A 6,590-nucleotide genomic window follows, 5' to 3' on the forward strand; every position below is an offset into this window, starting at 1 on the left:
GAAGACCGACATGGATGAAAAGGTACACACTTTCAAGGCACGACTGGTTGCGAAGGGAGTTACTCAAACCCTAGGGATTGACTATGACGAGACCTTCTCACCAGTGGCCAAGATAAAGTTCATTAGGATAATGTTGGCCATATTTGCATTTCATGATTATGAAATATGGTAGATGGATGTCAAAACCGCTTTCTTTAACAGGAAGTTGGCTGAAGATGTATACATGAGTCAGCCAGAGGGTTTCATGGATGCAAAGTTTCCTAATAGAGTTTGTAAGCTTGAGAAATTCACTTATGGATTGAAACAAGCATCTCACAACTGGAATCTTTGCTTCCATGAGTAAGTCAAAGAAATTGGTTTCTCTAGGAGTGAAGAATAGTCTTGTGTGTATGTCAAGGCTAGTGGGAGTATATTAACCTTTCTAGTATTCTATGTTGATAACATACTCCTAATGGGAAACGACATTCCAATATTGAAAGAAGTAAAGTCTTGGCTTGGAAAGTGTTTTGCTATAAAGTATCTAGGAGATGCAACCTATATTCTTGGGATAAGAATCTTAAGGGATAGAAATAAAAGACAAATTGGTCTTACTCAAAGTATATACTTGGATTAGGTACTAGACGTTTTTGTATGGAAATTTCCAATAAAGGAGAGCTACCTATTCAGAGTAATGCCAAGCTAAGTAAGACTCAAAGCCCTAGTACAAATGAACAGATAGTAGAAATGAGTCAAGTCCATATTCTTCAGTTGTAGGATCGATTATATATGTTATGACATGTACTCGCCCTGATGTGTCTTTTCCTTTAAGCATGGTTAGTCGCTTGTAGGGAAATCCTGGTAGAGCTCATTGGAAAATAGTGAAAAACATTCTCAAGTATCTTCAAATGAAAAAGGACTTCATTCTAGTCCTTAGTGGAAGTGATACATTGAGAGTAAATGAGTATAGTGACGTCAACTTTCAAATAGATAAATACAATATTCGTTCTCTATCTGGCTGGTGTTTCTATTTAATAGAGGAGAAGTTACTTGGAAAAGTTCCAAGTAGGACACGGTGGCTGATTCTACTTGTGAATCAGAGTACACAGCAACGAGTGAAGCATCAAAGGAAGCGGCTTGGCTGAATAACTTCATCGGCGATCTCGAAGTAGTTTCGACCATTCAGGAGCCCAATGGAACTTTTCTGCGATAATGAAGGAGCGGTTTTTTTACCAAAGAACCGAGATATCATGGTAAATCAAGACATATCGATAGAAAGTATCATTATATCAGACATAGAGTTGAAGAAGGTCATCTCATAATAAAGAGAGTGTCTTTAGAAGACAATCTTGCAGATCCTCTCACAAAGGCTTTGAGTAGGGTTAAATATAGTCAACATGTTAAGAGTATTGATTTGAGAGAAGATGTTAGCTTTAGTAGTTAGATGATTAGTTTGACATTTATAACAAAATAAATGTAATTGATTTTGGTGACTGAATAATAGAGATTATTTATAAGTTTGTTTATTGCCTTTGTCAGTTATTTATTCTTGTGTTTCGTTTTGCATGTTTTACTTCCTGAATAATTTGATTGTTCGAAGCTCCATAATCGCTCATACTTGAGGAAGTAAGTAGTGAATGAAGATTGTCATGAATTGGATTGTAGATTGTCTAAGGAGTTTAGACATGGCAATTGTGTTGCTACAACATTCATGAGTACTTAGAGAATGCAGATTTGAGTATTGAATAAACCCACACTCATAGAATTACTTCATGGATTCTATCTTATATTCTTAAAATGGATATATATGAGTTATAATTTACAAGTCGTTTGTACATTGGTATTGCGAAAATGCATCAGTAACTTGGTGTTATAAAACGGAGTGTTATGTATGATTTGGTGAGTAAAGGATACAAGTATATGAGTTAAAGTTTATTCGTTCCTTTTTCCCTAACGAGAAAAGCGATATGTTTGGGCCCCTCAGTGATTTGATGTTGACTTATAGTCTTGGGCCAAGCAAGGACTAAATTGATGTGTTCAATTAGAATTCTTATGAGGTCATTACAAATTACGAAATCGAGAAACAAAATTATAGACAATGAGATTGATTCTAATCCATGTCTTGTGTCCATATGATATCTTGTAGAACGAAGGAATATTTTATCACTTATCTTAGGACTAATGACTGATTAGATCAGATGTCGGAGTTGCTTTTGGAAGCACCCTTTGCTAATAATTTAGAAGTTATACTCGCAATTGTAGTTATAGACTTATTAAAACGAGAGACTGTTGGATAAGGTGTCTAAACCAATAACTAAATTGGTATATGCTTGAATTATTAACAAAGTCCTTTTGGATTCGCTTCAAACCTAATAATTGAATAGGATGACTTTTAGAAAGAGAGAGAAAGAGAGAGAGAGAGAGAGAGAGAGAGAGAGAGAGAGATTGGTTTATTGATTTATTACAATATTAATAAATAACAATAAATGATTTGTTAATATATTATAAGAATAATATATTAATTAGAAATAGGATTATTTTATTAAGAATTAATCAGAAATTAATTGAAATTCATTTTAGGGTTAATTGGATTAATTAAAAGTGCAAGGACCTAAGTTTTAATTGTTCAATAGTTAAACAAAAGGATTCCAGAACCTTCCCCATAAAGGTGGACGGATTTAGGGTTCTAGAATATCCTTTTGAGATAATTAGGAAACTAGATAATTACCTGATTTGAGATATTATTATTTTAATTAAGTAAGGGTTATCTAGGGTTTTCCTATCAGCTATAAATAGGAACCATTAGCCTCTAAATTTTGGTCATCACTCCTATTGCTAAGAGCCAACTAAAATTTCCCCTTTCCCCTTCCCTCTTCAAGCCTCCCTAGTTGCTAAGGATTAGGTGTGAACCATCAGAGGCATAAGATTTTTGGTGCAATCTTCTAATAGTTTTTTAAGAAGGATTGTTTGATTGTTTACTACAAAAATCAAAAGGTATGTAATCTTCTTCTATGAATTTCAAAATTAGCTAGGGTTATAGGGGTTGTATTGTTTAATAGAATGAATTTCAATTTCAAAGGATGACGAGGGTAGACATTTTGAATCGATTTCAAATGAAAGGGGAATTTAGATTTCTGAATTGATTTCAAATGTTTGGGAGAAGAGGAGATCTGGAACTATTTATGGCCAAGATGGAAGTTGTAGAAGAGATATGGACGGGGATGGAGACAATTGAAGGTGCTGGTAGGCAAATATGGAGGTGTATGTTCTTGCATACAAGTGTATGTTCTTGATAGTATGTGGGGTTCTTCTTGAGAGAGAGAGAGAGAGAGAGAAAGAAAGAAAGAAAGAGAGTTTGTGTGTGTGTGTGTTTATGTGTGTTTTGGGGAGAAAGATGCAAAGAGGAGAAGTTGAGGGGATGAGGAAAGAGAGAGAGGGAGAGAGAGAGAGAGAGAGAGAGAGAGAGAGAAAGAGTCAGAGAAAGAAAGAGTCATAAAGAACATTTGTGTGCAAATAAAAAAGAAACGATATTTTCGTCATTTCACAAACACTTAACATAACTTGTTAACAAAGCTAGTCATAATGATTATTTGTGCGCAACGTTTGCTTCGTACGGACCATCAATGCAAAAAATATTTCATAAGAATATTTTTAGAGACAAACTGAAACGCTTAAGGATCTTTGAGAAATTTTGTCTAATAATAATAATAATAATAATCATGAAATAAACCCAACAAAAATAAAATAGACAAAAAATATCAAATCGGTACATAGATAATAAAAGAATTAAATAATTTTTCATCTTTTGTTTTTATCCATTTTCATATTTATATAAAATAATGACATGTGTTATATATTAATTCTTTTTTTTAATATTTTCTTTTGGTTTTAATATTGTTTTAATTTATTAAGTAAGAAGATGGATAAAAACTAAAAAAATAAAAATAAAACAATATCTGATTTCTCTAAACAATAAAAGAGTTGCATTTGTTAAAATTAAGAATATAAAAATTAATTTGATTGCATAACAAATAATTTGACTTTTACCGGTAAACAAATAGATACATTAGCATCATGTTAATGCGCAATGCCATCGTGAATCAGATACTTAATTTTTTTCTAAACCCTCGAAAAAAATTATATTCATCCGTCTCATATTAAAGATCTATGTTTCTTCTTTTTTTTTCCCATAATAATAGTTATTTCTGAAAGTAAATATCATTTTTATCAAAATACATTTTATTATTAGTTAATCTACCATGAAATTAAATGCTACTACTACGAAATTAAATACCACAAAAGGATACAACTGTTATCTTAATTAATAAAGTTAGTGATAATTAATATTTCTTAAATCTGTATGTTTTTTTGTCTATATAAAATAATTATGGGACGATAGAAATAGATAACCGAATAACATTAGATAAGAAAGACCTACTCTCCTATATAAAAATACGATACTCCCCCGTCTCAAAATTATAGTCCATTTTTCATTTTTGATTTGTCCCAAAATAATAGTTCACTTCTAAAAATAAATAACTTTTTTATCAAAATATCCATTATTATTATTTAACCAACTAAGCATTTAATGGAACATTAAATGTAAAATTAAAGATAAAACTATTATTTTATTAAATAAAGTTAATAATAATTAATATTTTTTTTTAGTATGTATGTTTTTTTGTCTTTTGATAATAATATTAGAACAAAGAAAATATTATTTTTTATATTTGTTACCATTTCGTTTAATTTTCCTTTACAAACATGATGTGGGATATCTAGATGCATGGAATCATTTTATTTTTCAATTTATTTTGCTATTGTATTTGAGAGATGAAATGACGCAAACAGCCCTGAAAAGACATGTTCCTCAGTAGCACGTGATAGAAATAAATGCAGGTTTTGGACAGAAATGCAACAACCAACAAAAGACAACGTTGGAGAGCGTGAAGGTTGACTTTGTGTGGGTCCCCGGACGTCGAAAGCCCAATGATGTCTTAATGATAGACAACCGATGCAATAAATACCACAATAACCATCTTTTCTAATAAATACAAAAATAAGTTCCATACCACTTCGAAGCTTTTAATGTGATACTATGAAATCGTAAATTTTTATGATTACTAAATGTCAAAAATGCAATCTGAAGTTTTGATTTCGTTCTTACATTTTGCATTTGGATGTATATAATGATCTATATCTTACACAAAATGACTATGATTTTAAATTGAATTAATACTTTTGTGTAAAATTTAGGTTTATATATGTAAATTAAGGAGGTGATATTTTTATTTATGTTTTTTTATTAGGACGGGTTCGTTTATTTTGAAGTTCTTATGTGAAAATTAAAATAAACCATACATATAACTTTTTAGTTTTTGTATAAACAAATGTTATTCATAAGTAAATAATTGTTATAAAATGAATAAAAAACAAAATTTGTTACTAATCTGTAATTTGTCACTAATTCATCATTAATAAAAAATAATTAGGTCGCACATACCTAGGGTCGGCCTTAGTTTTATTCGTCCACTAGGTGTGAGACTCATTTATTACATGCGTTTATTTTAAAAAAAATATATGAAATTTTAACAATTTAAGAAGTTTGAATTTATAACAAAAATGAGAAAAAAAATTAAATTATTAAAATTAATGAGACTTTAATACATTGAATACATTACATATATACATCATTTCTAATAAATACATTCATATATATTACCTTACATATTAAATGTGGAATTTTAATTTAATAAAATGAAAACTACAATAAAATAACAAGTGGAAAATAGAAAATTCAAAAAATCTAGAAAATGTCATGTGTCCAAATGAAGGAGAAGAAGAAATGTGGCAAAAAAAATCCTTCATTTATTAAGGAGGACTTAAAAATAATTTGTTTTTACTTTTATACTCTTAGTTATAATTGACAAGAATCATGACAAATGTATAAAAGTCAAAAATTCGTCTTTTAAATGAGCAGTTTAAAAATACATCTTTTGAATGAATAGATCAAAAACATATCTGAAATATCACTTTCCTATCCGTATTAAATAATAATATAGAAAATTCATAACGACGTTCGAACACCAATAATATAACGATTGAACTTGTAGCTTGTAGAAAGCACAAGGACAAAGACAAAATTTGTAAGTTACTCTACCTTTTAATAAGTTGTTGGTTTGTGGTATCTCTAAATATTATTAAAAGAGAAACTTTATAACATCATCTTAAATAATCTGGACCTTTGATTGTATTTCAATTTTATTTTTTTCACCCTTAAATCAAATTGTTGACATCATCATCCTCATATGGAATGTATTTAATTCCAATAAATGTTTTTCAATCATCAAACAATAACTTACATTCGTTGAAATGGAATGTATTTAATTTCAATAAAAGTTTTCCACATTTTAAATCTTGAATTTCCGGTTATGAAGATTTTAATATGGTCAATTTTAAAAATATATTGCTAACAAACCATTCCAATCAATGCATTAATATCAACCATTAATATAAATTTGTTTATATTAGTAAACCATTAATATAAAATCTAATTTTATTAGGAAATCATTAATACCAAAAACTTATTCAAATGATCACATACATATATGATT

The 6,590-nt window shown here is 29.5% G+C and overlaps 1 long non-coding RNA gene across 1 annotated transcript; it reads left to right on the plus strand.

Annotated features, from left to right (window-relative positions):
- Positions 1-2,822: 2,822 nt before the first annotated feature.
- Positions 2,823-3,330, plus strand: LOC145062773 (uncharacterized). Its single transcript, XR_013687712.1, has 2 exons — positions 2,823-2,970; positions 3,056-3,330. It is a non-coding gene; the product is annotated as an uncharacterized LOC145062773 (long non-coding RNA).
- Positions 3,331-6,590: the final 3,260 nt, after the last annotated feature.

The sequence above is a fragment of the Lactuca serriola genome, chromosome 7 (genome assembly GCF_051521515.1).
Source record: "Lactuca serriola cultivar US96UC23 chromosome 7, Lser_US96UC23_V15, whole genome shotgun sequence".
Lineage (NCBI taxonomy): Eukaryota > Viridiplantae > Streptophyta > Magnoliopsida > Asterales > Asteraceae > Lactuca > Lactuca serriola.